Below are 18,968 nucleotides of genomic sequence, written 5' to 3' on the forward strand. Positions count from 1 at the left end.
CTGAGTTCCCTCTTCTCTTCCGAAGACAGTCTAATAACCGGACAAAGAGGATCATCCTAGACACCATCCTCCTCGTCCGAATCAGAGAAAAGATCCGCAGAATCCCCCTACCATCTCCACTTCCTCAAAGCAGAGCTCCTCCTCAACCACTCCCATAACAGTGTCTTTCCAAGACCCTTTACCTATCCCGTTATTGCCAACTGCAGTCCTAGGAGAGGCCATGTTCCCCTGTCCCTGAATATCATGCCCAGCCTCAAAAGGGCTCTGACTCGAGGCAACCTGCCCCCCAAATGCAGCCTCAGCCTGCCCAGCACTGACCGAAATAGGGCAATCAATGCCAGGCACAATGCCGGAAAAACCAGGCCAACGCCCAGCCCCAGCATCGGCAGGCCCCCTGCGGTGCCCGGCGCCATCGGCAGGGAGGACAAGCGCCGCACAGTCCGCAGGCGGCAACTTGCCCACCCGTCCATCCGGGATCGCGGGGAGCAAGGGGGCAACCGCGTCACCCGATCCCATACGCCCACCCCCCAAACATCCCGCAACCACTGCCCCAGGCACAGGGCACCGTTCGTCCAACCTCCCTGCCGATGAATCCCCCTCCAGCGGCGCCGCCTGCGTCCCAGCCGAATCCGCAAGCAAGGCAACCGATCCAGGCGCCACGCCCCTGTCCCCACGATCCCAGGCCCCTCCAGCCTCCCAATCCCCTAAACTGGCACCGCATCCTGCCGGATCTAACCCATCGGACCCTTGCCAAGCCCCCCGACCCCGCTCCCGGGAGCGGTCCCTCACCCGCTCGCCATGCCCCCTCTTCTCCCTTGCATCCCCTGCCGAAGCCACAACGCCGCCAGCTGACACTCCATCCTGCACCAGATCCGACGCCCGCCCTACCCCAGCCGCCCGATCCGCCTCACCAAGATTGGAATTGCCGCCATCACCGCCCCCCTCCAAGGTCCGCCTAACCCTAGGTCTCTCTCTCTCTGTCTTTCGCCATCAGATCTGCGAGAGAGAAGACAGATCTGAGAGAGATAAGATATATCTGAGAAAGAGAAAACAGATATGAGATCGAATGAAGACAGATCTGAGAGAGAGAAGACAAATCTGAGAGAGAGAAGACAGATCTGAGAAAGAGAAGACAGATCTGAGAGAGAGAAAATAGATCTGAGATCGAATGGACAGATCTGAGAGAGAGAAGACAGATCTGAGAGAGAGAATAGATCCGAGATAGAATGAAGATAGATCTGAGAGAGAGAAGACAGTTCTGAGAGAGAGAAAACAAATCTCAAAATAACCAAACCACAAGCCGTAGCTCCCACGAGAATGAAAAAACTATAGCTCCCATGAGAAGGAGAAAACTTCTCTAATGAAAGAAGGAGACAGAATATTTTGACCCTTTTATAATTTACCCTATAATTAATTGTTGGATTTTTTTTTTCAGTCGTTAACTGAAGTTTGATGACTATAAATGTAACAAAGTGTAACGTTTATTCGCTTTTATGGTTAACGTTCACTGGTCATCGGTTTAATTTGCCCCCACTCTATATAACGAGAATAGCAATTGTATCGTCGTTGTCGTCGAAATTAGGGATCGACGGAAAGAAGAGTTTGCGAAGAACTTAAACCGTATGAACTGCAGAGTTTGCTTTAATTATATGTCTCTTTATTATTAATTTGCGATTTTTTCTTTTCTCTTGGATTGTTCTGCAATTAAAGGGTGCAACGAGGAGCATCGCAAGGAAATATGGATGGAGACTCCGACACTCACCAAATCGAGGAGGAGGAGTGCGGCGGCTTTAGGTAAAGTTTCTAATTTATTAATGAATTGCTTCAGCGATTGTTTAGGGTTTCGAATCAAAAACCATACATAGTCTGATAAAATAATAGATGAAATCCTGATTAGTTCTTATGTTTCATGAATTCATTTGGTGTTTTCTTTCTTCTATATTGCTGTGTTCTGAAAAGTTGTGCAAATTAGTTTCTGATTTTGATTTGGTTTGTTCTGCAACTCACTGATTTTACCCCTAACTTTGCCAACAAAGTGCAATTTTACTCCTAACATTCACAAGTTGGATGGATTTGAGAAATAATTCATTAAACTGTCTTCTTCGTCACGAATTTTATCTACACTTCACTTTTGTGTCATTTTTTTTTATTGAATTTAAAAAAAATTAAAAAAAGTATACTGTCTTTCTAGGAGTTGGACAAAAAAATTCAAATATCTCGGCGGAATTTATAGATATTAATCTCCAATTCTGCTTTCAAATTTTTTATTATTTCTCAAATTCTATTATTAAATCACAAAAAATATGAAATCTTTTTTTAGAACCAACAGAACAAGAAACAAAATATATGTGTTTTATAATAAAAACAACTGATATGCAATCGGTACAGAACAAGAAACAAAATATCTTTATTTTATAATAAAAACAACTGATATGCAATCGGTACAGAACAAGAAACAAAATATCTTTATTTTATATTAAAAACAACTGATATGCAATTGGTACAAAACAAGAAACAAAATATCCGTGTTTTATAATAAAAACAATTGATATGCAATTGGTACAGAACAAGAAACAACTTATATGCAATCAGTACCGAACGAAACAAAATATCTATGTTTTATTATAGAAACAACTGATATGCAATCGGTACAGTTTGTGATTTTGATTTTGTTTGTTCTGCAAGTGATTGTCGGGTGTGTGAAGGAAAAGGAAAGATGGCCAGAGACCCTCACACAACTTGGAGGAGTTATATGCATCGGGGAGGGTAAGGTTCTCTAATTTTTGCATCGACACTCCTCTTTAGTAGCCTGTCTGATTTTCGTGTTCGTATCTGTTTTGTCTCCGTTTCCATTGTAGTTTCAAAGCTATTCTATGAAGGTTATGTTTTAGAAATAATGTTTTCCATGTCCGTACGTGTCTGTGCAACATAGCTTCAAGCAAAACCTAAATCTTTAATTAAGATTTGTTATATTTGGCTAGTCAAATTATACCATGGTCCGATAACAAACCAAATCCTGATTAGTAGATAGCTATGAAGCACGGAAACCTGAACTTACAGGCGTTTCACAACAGCCATAAACAGTGGCGGAGCCAGAGCTCAAAGTCCGGAGGGGCTCAATTGCATGAAGATTTTTTTTTAATAACGACTTAAGGCTTTGATTCATAGTAGTCAAATCGAAATTTTCAAATTTTTGATAATATAAGGGTAAATTTGATCATAATTGGAAAAATTAAGGTACAAAACAATTGAGAATTCAATATGAAGTAAGGATAAGGTGCAAAAATACTCTAATGTTTACACCTAAGAAACGTATAAAATGGTGCAATTTTACCCTTAATATTGGCAGCGAAGAGCAATTTTATCCCTAACGTTGACAAGTTTGGTCAATTGGAGAAATTATTCATCAAATTGTTTTCTCGGTCATGAATTTTGTAACTAAAAAATATAATTAAAAATAATAAAGGAGTTTGGTCCCAAAAAAATAATAAAGGAGAATGAGGTTAATAATGATTAAAAATGATATTTAATATTGATATTTTTAAAGGAGAATGAGGTTTAAGGGAAAAAATTAAAATGAGATAAAAAGTGAAGAGAGGGAGATTTGAACACAAGACCACTTGGATATAGAGATGCCTTTAATTATCACTACAAGCAACTATGCAAACTTAGTTTCATGTTATGTAATTACATTCTACATTATAAGTATTAATTTTAACTATTTTGAGGGGGCTTCTCGGGACTGAACCACTATTCGTCAAGGGTGTTCCGGAGGGTCGGAGGGTCGGGAGACCCTCCCTTACCCCCCCTAGATCCGCCCCTGGCCATAAACAGGTGCGATACGTTTCGGGGCAGTTTCAATAATATTGGAAACTTGGATACAAGATTCCTTCTAGGAAACGCGTTTCCCAGATCAAAAGGGATGCAGTTCCTTTTCAGAGACAAAGACGGAGAGAAAAAGAGAGCAGTTGCAGATACGAAAGGATGCGATGCGACTCCTAATAGGAACCGAACTGACTCTCAAACTTCTCAATCTCTAATAGGCCATTTGGGATATCATTTGCTGGGTTATTTGGAGATCCTTTCATGTGGGAAAGTATTTGATGGGCTCTCCTCCTTTGCATGATTTCATGTACCTTTCCCGTGCGGTCGAAGATTCTAGCTCCTCTTGTCAGGCCTCATTCATCGATAAGAGTAAGACTCTTTACGCTAAACTAAAAAGAGTCCTTTAGGGAAGTTCTTGTTTGATATTTTCATTTGAAGTACCTTTTCTTTACGGATTACATTATCTTTAACCCGATTACAACCTAACTTAGGGTCTATAAAACCAGCTTGTTTCACTCCTGGCCTGTCCCTATAAAGGATTTCATTCCTCTCACTCTCTTTCCATGCGTGTCAGCTTACTCTGATGGACATAAAAATAGGCCATTCCCGGCCTTTTCCTCATAGAAATATAAGACCAATGCCACTTGCCTTTGCTTTAATAGTTTCTATTTAGGGAGCGCACCTTAACTTTTCAAACTCAAAGTGCAAGCTAACTAATGGCAAAGGCCGTGGATAGAGAGTGATAAAAAACACATATATGAGATCAGTCAATACATGCCACTTTATTCTTGACCCAATTATCAATCCGTTTTGGGTTTCTAAAACATTGATAATAACCTAGATAAAACAACTATCTAAAATTTAGTTCACAGCAATATAGAATAAAATAAAAACTCTATTTCAATATAGGTATATAAACACGATCAATAGTGTCAAACTCTATCCTACCATATCCACGATCACTCCAGTTGGGTCCTCAACTATACTGATACTTCCAATAACTAATCCATTTCTGCTCTATTTCTGACCAATATCCTTTGTATCCGCAGATCATCGCAGCATGTCTCCAAGGGAGCCGAATACCATCCTGCCTCAGAAATGTTGAAGTGAATATAGAATTTTCAATATGGGTAGTTCGGACATAATAGGATCCCACAAAAGGCTTGCATTGATTTGGTGAGTTTATGAGATTTTCCATAGTTTCACGTATACCAACATTTGATTTCGCTCGTCGTGTTCGAGTATTCACCGACTATGGGAAATCAAATGTTGGTATACGTGAAACTATGGGAAATCTCATAAACTCACCAAATCAATGCAAGCCTTTTGTGGGATCCTATAATGTCCAAACTACCCATATTGAAAATTCTATATTCACTTCTAATGGTGAAATTGAAACATTCCCAGACATGATGATATTTGGCTTTCTAAGAAACATGTTATGATGATTTGCGGATACAATGGACATTGATCCGAAATGGAGCAGAAATGGGTTGGGTATTGGAAGTATTAGGATAGTAATGGGCCCAACTGGAGTGATCGTGGATATGGTAGGTTAGCATTTGACACTCTCGATTTTGTTTTTATACCTATATTGTAATAGAACTTTTATTTTATTCTATATTGCTTTGAACTAAAGTTTGGACAGTTGTTTTATCTAGGTTATTAACAATGCTTTAAAAACCCGAATCATAATTGGGTTAAAAATTAAGTGATCTAGATTGAGTGAGCTCATTTATGTGTTTTATAACGATGTCGCAAATGGTTGAAGCAAATTTGATCGACGCAAATGGTTGAAGCAAATTTGATTGACGCAAATGACTATTTTTTCCGAATTAAAAAGAATTGGATTGAATGGAGCTCAAAAATTTATTATAACGGTTAGAGAGAACTAACTGAAAGACTACATACAAAATTGAATATATTTGGCTTTAATGCATGAAAAAATTACAATTGGACTAGACTTAAAGAAACACAACTACTGGGATCTAAAAAAACAATGATAACTGAGCATAAGTTTGTTTTATGGATAGGGACAAATAATTGAAAATAAGATGGACCTTATTAAAGTCTAAAATTACCTCTATGTGGTAGGGGTCGAGTTATCGATGTGAGATGGAGGGTTCCTGTTATAATCCAGAAATGTTTCGTGTATTATCGTGTCAAAATCTTGTTATGTTAAATTTATGTTTCATATGATTATATATGATATAAATGCAAGAAAAATGATAATTGTGTCAATGGTGTTGTGTTTTCAAATCGTGTTGTCGTGTCAGAAATTGTTACAGTTATAATGTGAATAGATGTGTGTGAATAGGTGTAAATAGTATAGTCAATAGATTAATTATAGTCAATAATCAATAGCTTAATTATAGATGTAGCTTTTACTAGCTTTTCTAGCTTAGCCATACATTCTTGTATGTATACCTATCATAGTTATTAAAGGCGCGCCTATGGCGCATGGCGCACCAGGCGCAGGCCTTAGCGCCATGGCAGCTCCATGGCGAGGCGCAATCGCCATGGCGCGCGCCTGGTGCGCCTTTTTGCGCCAAAAGCAATTGCCAAAGGCGCGCCTTGGCAGTTAGAGGCAGTTATGGGCAGTTTTTTTATATATCTGGGATGAAGCACATGTTCTATTAACAAAAAGTATTAAAGAGGAGAGAGATTATACGTTTTAAACTAATTAGAAGACGAAGAGACAGAGTCATTTGAAGAGTTGAAGATGAACTCGTGTTTGAAAATGATACTCTAACATGGGGTTTAGTTGGTAAGGCTGCTGGAGTTGAAGAGATTGCATATAACACTAGAAGAGTAGGAAAAAAGGCTAAAGTATCATCTTCCAAGGATCGAGGAAAAGCCCATGTAGTTGTTCGAGATGAGGCGGAAGAAGAAACTGAGTTTGTTGATGAGGATGATGAGGATCAGTTTGATGATGATGCTTTAGATGAGGAGTGTGATATTGATGATGAGGAGTGATGGATTTGGAGAGTTTTGATTAGGAGTAGAACTTAGGAATTAGTATTCAACTTTAAAGTTTGCTAGCATTTTAAATTTATTTATGCTTAAGATATTTTCATGATTTAGTATTCATTGCATTTTTATGTTAGTTTTATAGTTTTATAATTTTTATTTTTGTAAGTGCGCCTTGTCTCGCTATGGCGCGCGCCATCGCCGTGCGCCATGCGTCAAGGCTCCAGGACCCCTTGCGCCTTAGTGCGCCATGCGCCTTTAATAACTATGATACCTATCATCTATGTTACATGGACTCGGTAAAAATGCCGCCGTACAGCAGAAACTGCAACTATACAATCATTCTTAATGCTTGCTGCTTTTGACTATACAGTCATTATGTTTATCAACAACAGTTTTATTTTTATATATAGAAAAACCTGATAACGTGAAAAAAATGCGTTTTCGACGTTTTCGTGTTTTTCACATTTTTTTTTTTTGTTTTTCATGTTTTCTTGTTTTTTTGTTCATTCGTTCACGTTTTTATACTTTTTGCATTTTTCACGTTCTTGTGTTTTTTTTGCCTTTTTTTTTGCATTTTCGCGGAACCTGTAAGAAACTGTTTTTTCAACAAGGTGATTGGTGGCTCTCATGTATAGTCCACGTTAATCTTTGAAATTTTGTAAAAGCAAAGATGCAACGTTACTCGGCCCTTTTACACGAGGTCGTACGCTTTTTGTTTTTTTCACAATCATCGTGAAAGGTAATTAGTTTTTGTCGATAATGTTCAAAGCTGATATATATTGTGTGTGGAATTGTTGGTCTATCTATATTGTACAGTTTTGATCATATGGACCTTAATAACCATGCAATATTTGGTCATTCACCGATGGATCTAAGCGGAGATTCGAATATGTTTGGCTATAGTTTGTTTTAATTATTGGAAGGTCTTAGTGATAGGAAGAGAAAGCTCAAACTGTGTTGATAGGTTTTGCTTGTGTAATTAGACCTTGGTTATTTCATTTTCTATTAACTCATATTTGTTCTTATTCTTTATCAACTCAGATTTGTTCTTTGGGGACATTTGACATGTTTTTCCTTTTCTATAAACTCAAAGTCTGAGACTGGTGAGGGGATTTGAGTCTAAAAGTGTAAAATAAGTAGTCACATCTGGTTAAGGATTACATCTAAAAAATTTCATTCGTATTAGAAAAGACATGAATCTGTAAAATGTATTGTTGGTGTTATGAATGCAGAGTTGAGGGTCTTTTAAGTGAGGTGGGTCTTTAAATGAGGTGAAAGAATGTATTGTTTGGTGTATTATGGCGAATGTATTATCTTATTTGCTTATGGTTATTTAGTAGCTGACACTGTAAAATATGATCAGACTAATAACAATAAATTGACTTTCTGTACTTCTTTTGTTTGTTTTTCAGGCTTCTTCCGATCAATCCAATGTCGATCTTTTCATACCCTTTGTTTTGAGCATTACAGTTGCCATGTGCATCACGCTGCCTAGCATCATCATTATCATATGTCAATATACTTGGCCGACTGTATTCCTGTTAATTCCACTCGGTTGGCTGAACTTCTGGTACAGGTATGATGCCTCATTTTACCTATGCTCTGCAGTTTCTTCACGAAAAGAACACCAGCATGTGTTGTGTACCTGCTGTATATGAGATCAATTAGAATCTGTCCCAAAAAGAACCTTTAGATATTCTTGTAGACAATATTCATTTTTTCGATTGATACTTTTAAGTGCCCGTATTGGAGTTTACTTTGTCATAAACCGGGCGTTTGGTACGAGGGATAAATGGAGTAGGATAGGGATAAATAAAACAAGACTCCTTTATCCATGTTTGTTTTAGAGATAAGATATGAAGATATGGAAAAGGGATAAGGGTCTTATCCCTCAAATCCTATACCCAAGAGGGGGATGGTATAAGGAGGTGAGATAAGCTTCTGTAATTTTAATATGATGTAAAAGTCCATCTTATCCCTCAAATCAATGTTATGTAGTTTAAGTAGGGTTAAAATAGTAAAATATATTAATTTATCCCTATCCCTATCCATCATACCAAGCATGGAATAATAATTCCCGACTATCATATTTTTATCTCTATACCAACCATTTATTCTTATCCTTATCCCAGCCTTCATCCTTATCCAAATAGAATACCAAACGCCCTCAAAGTACTAATAAGCTCTCTATCTTGATAACTTGTCTTCTTATTATGATTGATAACTTGATGGATTCCTCATTAACAAAATAATGAGTTGAACAAGCAACAGTAACTTTTGTTTCTTACTCAGAAAGGTATCTCTTTTTTGCAGGAATGCTTCCTTTGTAATTCGGATGTGGTGTCAAAGCAAGTGGGAGAAGGTTGACAAGAATTCATGGGTTCGAGCAATGTCACATTTTTACCACAAGATATTGGATATATGAACAACTGGTTCATTATCGGGAAACCATTGAACTGTCCTTTGAAGAAGGTGATTTTCGCGTAGAGACATGTTTGTTTGTTTTGGGATTACGTGAGGTTAATTAAAGGAAAGTTATTTAGCTAACTTTATTTGTAATGGAGCTTAAATGGAGGTGAGAGCTAAATGGGGGTTAAACGAAGGTTAGAAAAATTTGAAATAACCCTAATTTCAGTCCCACCAAATTGGTGAGATTTAGAGGTTAACTAAATAACCTCACCTCCCTTTAATGAACCTTGTCAAACCTTCATCTAAGTAGACCCTTATTCACTTATAGGGCTGTAATCGAGCCGAGCCGAGCTTTGATCTGCTCAAGCTCGGCTCGTTATAAAATTAACGAGCTCGAACCGAGCCAAGCTTTGGCTTGCTCAAGCTTGGGTTAGTTCATTAGAAAATAAATGAGCTTGAGCCGAGCTTTGAGCTTGTTTGGAGCCCAAAATCCTCTTTGAACTTTGTTTATAAGGAAAATATCTAACCATGAATTGTTGGTGAATAAATCATTAATTATATTTAAGAAGTTTGCTCGCAAATAGCTCTTTAATTGTGTACATAAACAAACTCACAAGCAAAGTTCGTGAATAAATAAAAAAGATGCTTACAAATAATTCGTCTTATTCACTTATAGGGCTGTAATCGAGCCGAGTCGAGCTTTGACTTGCTCAAGCTCGGCTCGTTATAAAATTAACGAGCTCGAGTCGAGCCAAGTTTTGGCTTGCTCAAGCTCGGATTAGTTCATCAGAAAATAAATGAGCTCGAGCCGAGCTTCGAGCCCAAAATCCTCTTTGAACTTTGTTCATAAGAAAATTATCTAACCATGAATTGTTTGTGAATAAATCATTAATTATATTTATGAAGTTTGCTCGCAAATAGCTCTTTAATTGTGTACATAAACAAACTCACAAGCAAAGTTCGTGAATAAATAAACAAGATGCTTACAAATAATTCGTCTTATTCACTTATAGGGCTGTAATCGAGCTTTGATCTGCTCAAGCTCGGCTCGTTATAAAATTAACGAGCTCGAGCCGAGCCAAGTTTTGGCTTGCTCAAGCTCGGCTAAGTTCATTAGAAAATAAATGAGCTCGAGCCGAGCTTCGAGCCCAAAATCCTTTTTGAACTTTGTTCATAAGAAAATTATCTAACCATGAATTGTTTGTGAATAAATCATTAATTATATTTAAGAAGTTTACTCGCAAATAACTCTTTAATTGTGTACATAAACAAACTCACAAGCAAAGTTCGTGAATAAATAAACAAGATGCTTACAAATAATTCGTCTATTTCTCATTTATTATGTTTGTGAACGAACTCATCTAATCGCAAATGAAATAATATCAAGTTTGGATATTTGTGAACTAATACAAAACTATATAGTTTTCTACAAAAATAAATTTGTTCATAAATCTGCTAATCGAGCCGGTTCGCAAGCTTTCAAACCGAGTTTTGGTCCGCTCAATCTCGGCTCGTTTATGAACTGAGCTAGTAAATTGTGCTCACGAGCGACTCGTTTACAAATCAAACCGAGTTAAGCCGAGCTTTTATCGAGCCAATCACCGAGCCGCTTATGAGCGGCTCGGCTCATTTACAGCCATATTCACTTATATGTGCATTTTATGTTAAGTGTCGCATCACCTTTGAGCAAGTTGTTGGCTTTTTACTACTGCATTTCCATGGTAATTAGTATGATCCTTGTAATAGTTGTGGTCCTTTTTTAGGTGATGATGCTTTCACGTTCATTATTTTTGGAATTTTAAGTGTGATTTTATACTTTTCACTATCTATGTTGTCAGCTCAGCATTTGAAAATAATGCACAGGACAAAGTACTTCAATATAATTGGTTGTTTGGATGAGCACTCAAATATTTTCTTTGGTTTAAATGGTGCTTTAGTTAGCAGTTTGAATCTGTCTCGAATTGAACTTACTTCTGATCTTGTCTGATCTTGATTATTTATAGGGGATGAAGCTTCTGCCAACTGGTCGGAGCAACTCAATTCCAATCTTTTTGTACTCATCTATTGTGAGTAGTACTTTTCTTATCTCATTTTCATTTAATTTTGTCCATTTCCATAAAACAAACTTATGCTCAGTTACCATTGTTTTTTTTAGCAATTCATTGTTTTCTTATCTCATTTTCATTCAATCCAACCCACTGAACATCAGGCTATACTATAATGGGCTTAAGCCATTTGGGGTATCATTTGCTGGGTTATTTGGAGATCCTTTCATGTGAGGCTCTCCTCCTTTGCATGATTTCATGTACCTTTCCCGTGCGGTCGAAAATTCTAGCTCCTCTTGTCAGGCCTCATTCATCGATAAGAGTAAAACTCTTTACGCTAAACTAAAAAGAGTCCTTTAGGGAAGTTCTTGTTTGATATTTTCATTTGAAGTACCTTTTTTTTTACGGATTAAATTATCTTTAACCCAATTACAACCTAACCTAGGGTCTATCAAACCAACTTGTTTCACTCCTGGCCTGTCCCTATAAAGGATTTCATTCCTCTCATTCTCTTTCCATTTGTGTCAGCTTACTCTGATGGACATAAAATTAGGCCATTCCCGGCCTTTTCCTCGTAGAAATATAAGACCAATGCCACTTGCCTTTGCTTTAATAGTTTTCTATTTAGGGAGCGCGCCTTAACTTTTCAAACTCAAAGTGCAAGCTAACTAATGGCAAAGGCCGTGGATAGAGGGATAAAAAACACATATATGAGATCAGTCAATTCAAGTCACTTCATTCTTGACCCAATTATCAATCCGATTTGGGTTTCTAAAACATTGATAATAACCTAGATAAAACAACTGTCTAAAATTTAGTTCAAAGCAATATAGAATAAAATAAAATTTCTATTTCAATATAGGTATATAAACACGATCAATAGTGTCAAACTCTATCCTACCATATCCACGATCACCCCAGTTGGGTCCGTTACTATCCTGATACTTCCAATACCCAACCCATTTCTGCTCCATTTCAGACCAATGTCCATTGTATTCGCAAATCATCACAGCATGTCTCTTAGGAAGCCAAATATCATTATGGCTCAGGAATGTTTCATTTTCACCATTAGAAGTGAATATAGAATTTTCCATATGGGTAGTTCGGACATTATAGGATCCCACAAAAGGCCTGCATTGATTTAGCGAGTTTATGATATTTCCCATAGTTTCACGTATACCAACATTCGATTTCCCATAGTCGGCGAATACTTGAACATGACGAGCGAATTTTTTTTTCCATTTCTATCATGCATAATATTAACCATCACTATAGAAATGGAAAAAAAAATTCGCTCGTCATGTTCAAGTATTCGCCGACTATGGGAAATCGAATGTTGGTATACGTGAAACTATGGGAAATATCATAAACTCGCTAAATCAATGCAGGTCTTTTGTGGGATCCTATAATGTCCGAACTACCCATATGGGAAATTCTATATTCACTTCTAATGGTGAAATTGAAACATTCCTGAGCCATAATGATATTTGGCTTCCTAAGAGACATGCTGTGATGATTTGCGGATACAATGGACATTGGTCTGAAATGGAGCAGAAATGGGTTGGGTATTGGAAGTATCAGGATAGTAACGGGCCCAACTGGGGTGATCGTGGATATGGTAGGTTAGCGTTTGACACTCTTGATTTTGTTTTTATACCTATATTGTAATAGAATTTTTATTTTATTCTATATTGCTTTGAACTAAATTTTGGACAATTGTTTTATTTAGTTTATTACCAATGTTTTAATAACCGAATCAGATTGATAATTGGATCAAGAATTAAGTGAGCTCATATATGTGTTTTATAATGTTGTCCGAAATTAAACAGATTAGGGTTATTATTATTAAATGAAGCATATTTGTATCGACATCAGTCTTTAAGTGATGCAAAAGCTCTCGACACAAATGGTTGAAGTATTTTTGTATCGCATATTTATAGAGCCGACGCAAATGACTATTTTTTCTGAATTAAAAAAAATGGATCGAATAGAGCTCAGAAATTTATTATAACAGTTGGAGAGAACAGAAGAATAAATGAAAATGAGATGAGAAAAGTAATACTCATAACAACAAATTAGTACATAAAGATTGCTATTGAGTTGCTCCGACCAATTGGCAGAAGCTTCATCCCTTGTAAATAATCAAGATCATAATGAAGTCCAATTTAAGGGATAAGGTACTAAAATAGTCGTACGGTTTTTAGGAATAGATGTAGAAGACGAAAAAAAATCTGATGTGTTTCTTTTCTTTTTTTTCTGTATAATAATAAAAATTAGGGTTGTATACACTAGTTAAGTAAAATTAAAAGAATTGAAAGCGATAGAACATACATTGTTGTTGAAGGTGATGAAGTTCGACTCCAAGATCAGAAGAACTGGAATAGAGAACGAATCGATGCAGAAGACGAATGAAAATCTGTTGTGTTTCTTTTCTTTTTCTTTTTTTCTTTCTTTCATTATAGTAATAAAAATGAGGTTTACATACTAAGTAAAATTAAAGGAATTGAAAGCGGTATAATATACATTGTTGTTGAAGGTGATAAAGTTTGAATACATGATCAAAAGAACTGGAATAGAGAAGGAACCGATGTACAAGACGAAGGAAAATCTGATGTGTTTCTTTTCTTTCCTTTTTTCTTTCTGTATAATAATAAAAATGAGGTTTATATACACCGGTTAAGTAAAATTAAAGGAATCGAAAACAGTAGAACATATATTGTTGTTGAAGGTGATGAAGTTCGAAGGAAAGAAAAGAACATATATTTTGGAGTCGAACTTCATCACCTTCAACAACAATATATGTTCTACTGCTTTCGATTCTTTTCATATTTTCCTTCGTCTTGTACATCGATTCCTTCTCTATTCTAGTTCTTCTGATCTTGTATTCGAACTTCATCACCTTTAACAACAATGTATGTTATACCGTTTTCAATTCCTTTTATTTTACTTTAACCAGTGTATGTAAACCTCATTCTTATTATTATAATGAAAGAAAGAAAAAAAAAAGGAAAAGAAACAAACAGATTTTTCTTAGTGTTCTACATCGATTCGTTCTCTATTCCAGTTCTTCTGATCTTGTAGTCGAACTTCATCACCTTCAACAACAATGTATGTTCTACCGTTTTCAATTCCTTTAATTTTACTTAACCAGTGTATACGACCCTCATTTTTATTATTATACACAAAGAAAAAAAGAAACACATCAGATTTTCTTTCGTCTTCTACATCTATTTTTAACGAGTGTATACTAAAATAGTCGTACGGTTTTTAGAAACCCGAGTGATAAAATAATGTGAGAAAAATAAATAGTAAAAATCGCAGAGACAGAAAAAACTCCACTGGACCCCTCAAAATAGTATTAGTGTATTGATATTTTGCACTGACACCTAAATTAATATGCCGACACCAAATCTTTCTGCGGCTGTGCAGAATATAATAATTTTTAAGTATCAAAATATAAACGTGATAAAGTTCTGGTATCAAAAAATATTATATTTTTATGATTAATTTGATCACGGGTTAAATTGATATTTCCGACAAATTTTAAGGGCTAAGTTGATACCTAAGATTTATTTGGCTAAATTGACCTTCCATGCCAATTTGAACCTTTATTCGGGTATATTTTCTTTGTGTTTTCTAAGAAGGGGAGTAAACAACCATTATGGGGGTTGTTAACAAATATAGTTTATTATCAAATTTAAATACAAACTTGTTACAGAAACAACAAAAGGTAAGTAAGAGGCTGGGAGTACAGGGTATGATAATAAATTATTCAGTTTATTTCCAATTGCCATTTTGAAGTGAAAAGGCAAATAAGAGTATGAAAAAAAGCAATCAAACACCTCCTTAATTATAATATTAAAATGACTAAATTATCCTCATACATCTGTCCTAAATCTCCATTTTCTATGAAAAAAATCTCATTAACACTAAACCTCTCTCCTACGATAAATAAGGTTAAGTTTGGGAAAATATTGCTAAAATTGGTAATGTAAAACAACATATAACAATCAACAAATTGAAAAGGCTAAAACATCATATAATAAAAACCAGAGGAAGTATTATACCTAGTTTTCAAACGGTAATAAAAAGTAATTTTTTTATAAAATTTCATTTTTAATCCTTTTAGTGTAATTATAATATTTTCTAAAAAGCCTATGAATCTAAGTAAATTCTCATTTCACACTATGAAATAGGGCTGTATTTGTATATGGTCGGTTAACCAGTCAATTTATTTCGGTTAATCTATATTTCGATCGATTAATCATTAGTGACTTTTTGTAGCAAATATCAATTTAAATCTATAATTATTCACTTTACAATAAATATATAATTATTTAAATATTAAATAAAATTATTGAACTTCAAATTTAATTAACAAAATCACCAAAACAAATAAATTTAAAGTTATTTTAATATTTTTAACTTAAAAATCAAACATAAATATGTATATTTATATATTGATAATTAAAATTCTATATATATTTATACTAGTTTTATGTGTATTAATACATAATCGGTTTATTTTTCGATTTCGGTTAACTATCGAATTTTGAAATGAAAAACTATAACCTAGTCCATCGGTTATGGTTAACCTATTTTCCGGTTCGGCTTCGATTTCAGAAATCGGTTTTTCGATGTTTCGGTTAGTTTTATGTAGCCCTACTACAAAACATTTCTCATTCTTCCTAATTATGCCTAGGGGTGTTCAACGGTCAACCGAACCGTAATAACCGAATACCGAATAAGACTTAAAATTAACACCGAACCTAACCGAATAATATTACAAACGGTTCGATTTTCGGTTATAACATTTATTAAACAATTTTTTTATTTTTTATTTTATATTAAAAAAAGTAACGATGGAATCCATGAGTGTTATTCATTAATCATAAAAGTTAAGATTTAAATTTTATATAACTACATAGGCAGTATATATAATTATGTGTGCAGTATATGTTAGGGTAATTAATTTATTAGTCCCTATATTTTGACAAAACATACTGTTTAGTCTCTATATTTTCAAAAACACATGGTAAGATCCTTAACCTTTTTCTCAGTGAAATGTTTAGGCCTTCCGTCTGTTTCTTAGATTTTTTTACCATTTATGACTTCGGAAATAACTAAATTACCCTTTACTATTTACCTTCAAACTTCAGAAGAGGAAATCCAATTTAGAAGAAGAAGCTATTTGTATGGAGAACAAGAAAAAGAACAGATCGAATGCTTACGAATTTGAACGATTAAGAAGAAAATCAAGAAGAATTAGAGTTTAAAGAAAAGGAAAATAAAGGAAAAGAAGAACGCAAATCCAAATTGACTAACATAATCTTCATGAGAGTCTAACGGCAGGGACTAAACAGTTCACCGAGAAAAACGTTAGGGACTTTACCGTGTGTTTTTTAAAATACAGGGACTTTACCGTGTGTGTTTTAAAATACAGGGACTACCGTGTGTTTTTTAAAATACAGGGACTAAACAGTGTGTTCTGTCAAAATATAGGGACTAATAAATTAATTACCCTAAAAATAACTCAAATGTTATCATAAAAAATGTAAAATATTATATATCTCGCGCAACGCGCACATCTTCTACTAGTTATCGAGTTTTAGGAGCGACCTCTTGCCAACAAAAATTAGCAGATGAAGGCTTGCTGCCAATACAGCCTTATGATGGGACTCCTCCCCGGATCCTCGCTTAGCAGGGAAGCGTAGTGCATCAGGCCGCCATTTTATATAATTAAGGGTTAATTTCAAATAAATATCCTGTGATTTCATGTTTTTACAGATCGGTACTTGTGGTTTTTTTGTTACAAACCTGATTTGCAAAATTTCCATTTTTTGTTGTCAAATTTGGCTGATAACGATCTCAGAATGAAAATTTTCAAGAATTGGACCATATTTTAAGCAATTTTAATTCTTCGATGTTTAGAGAGAGAACTTTCAAAAATGATGGTTTTGAAAAATTAAAAATTTGGTTCCATAGTAAATATAAATACTAATCTAATTATTGAAAATTTTCATTTTGATGTCGTTATATGTTAAATTTGGCAAAATCAATAAAAAAAAATGAGAATTTTGCAAACCACAATATTCAGTTTGAAAAAAACAACTCACAGATTTCGATCTGCAAAAGTGCGAAACCACAGGGTATTTATTTGAAATTAACACTATAATTTCTCTTATTCATCGGTTTGCAGCTAATAGATGCATTTTGAAAAATAAAAATTGTGGTTCCATAGTAAATCTGATACTAATCAACTTTAATTCTTAAAAAAATTCATTTTGAGGTCGTGCATCTGTCAAATTTGACAAAATCAATAGAATTTTGCAAACCACAGGGTTCGGTTTGTAACAAAAAAAATCACGGATATTGATCTGTAAAAACGTGAAACCACAAGATTCGGTTTGTAATAAAAATGTGTATATTTAAGTAATCTCTCTGTTTTTGTTGATGTGAACTCTCACCGGCTAGGATGTTAACATTGGCTATGCACTTTGTGCAGGATTCAACCATGGTTGTATTGTTTGCCGGCCTAGTGAGAAATTTCATCATGCGGATGGATATAGGGTGGTCGTCCTCCATGGTATGTACCAGAAGAGATATATGATTAATCAATTAGGCACCCTGATTGGTATCTAGAGTCGGAATGAACAAACAGATGAAACTATGACAACAAACTCATTGAGCTATTAAGAAATGTGTAAGGAAGAAGAAGAGGGGTAAAAAGATTATATATTAATTGTAAAAAATATTTAAATGAAATAAAAGTAATTATTAATTTGTGGATCCCACTATTAATTTTTTAGGGGTTGAAAAATGATGACGTGACATAGTTGACCTCCGTTGACCGGTCATAAAAACCGGCTGTATATTTTAGTGGGAGGTCACTTGAAGGTTGTACACTTTAGTGTGAAATTTTTTCGGTTGTACACCAAAGTGTGAAAATAGATAAAGGTGTACACCAAGTATATAATTTACCCTAATCTAAAAGGATAAGATGAAAAAAAAACCTTTAACGTCTTATCTCTCTCTAATGTTAGCAGGCAAGAACAATATTAGAACGTGTTTGCCAAGTAACTAAATGAACGGCACTATTTGCTAAACGAGGGATATAAGAAAGTGAAAAATCAGTATTATCACTAAGAATGTTTCTACAGTCTTGGATTAGAGTACCGAAATCGGATGTATCTAAATTGTTTGCATTCACCCCTTCCAAGATGGTCTTTACATCGATTACCTATTTATACTCGATCCCATTTAATTTATGGATACTCACGGGTATCCTTACCCGTTAAGAATCAATATATAAAACAAAAAGTATTACAAATTTAACAAAAATATAAATTTAATAAATCATCAATCTAAAAGTTGAACAAATTGAACTTTAATCAATAAAAATATAGTAGCTTAATGATATTATCCAATGTTTGGAAAATAAAAGCAGGGTCGGCCTTGGGCCTAGGCCAGAGCCCAAGGCCATAAGGGGGCCCGCATTTTTTATTAGGTGATTCAGTATATATAATTTGCAAAAAAACATTTGTATCAAAATGAATAAGTGTTCCAGTCGTAAAGCTAGCAATTATTATCCTAATGCTCAAATTTTTTTCTTCTAAAATTACACAAATATGAAAATTATTATGTATAAAAATCACTTTTAAGAACTTATTTATAATTATGTTAAATAAAATCATTTTAATATAATTTAAGGCTTAA

General features: G+C 35.0%; 1 long non-coding RNA gene across 1 annotated transcript; it reads left to right on the forward strand.

Moving 5' to 3' along the window:
• The first annotated feature begins 1,497 nt into the window (after positions 1 to 1,497).
• LOC136233211 (uncharacterized) lies at positions 1,498 to 18,066 on the forward strand. The gene is made up of 6 exons (XR_010690733.1): positions 1,498 to 1,794; positions 2,686 to 2,766; positions 8,211 to 8,374; positions 9,112 to 9,270; positions 11,211 to 11,273; positions 17,758 to 18,066. It is a non-coding gene; the product is annotated as an uncharacterized lncRNA (long non-coding RNA).
• Positions 18,067 to 18,968: the final 902 nt, after the last annotated feature.

Source organism: Euphorbia lathyris, chromosome 6 (assembly GCF_963576675.1).
Source record: "Euphorbia lathyris chromosome 6, ddEupLath1.1, whole genome shotgun sequence".
Taxonomy (NCBI): Eukaryota; Viridiplantae; Streptophyta; class Magnoliopsida; order Malpighiales; family Euphorbiaceae; genus Euphorbia; species Euphorbia lathyris.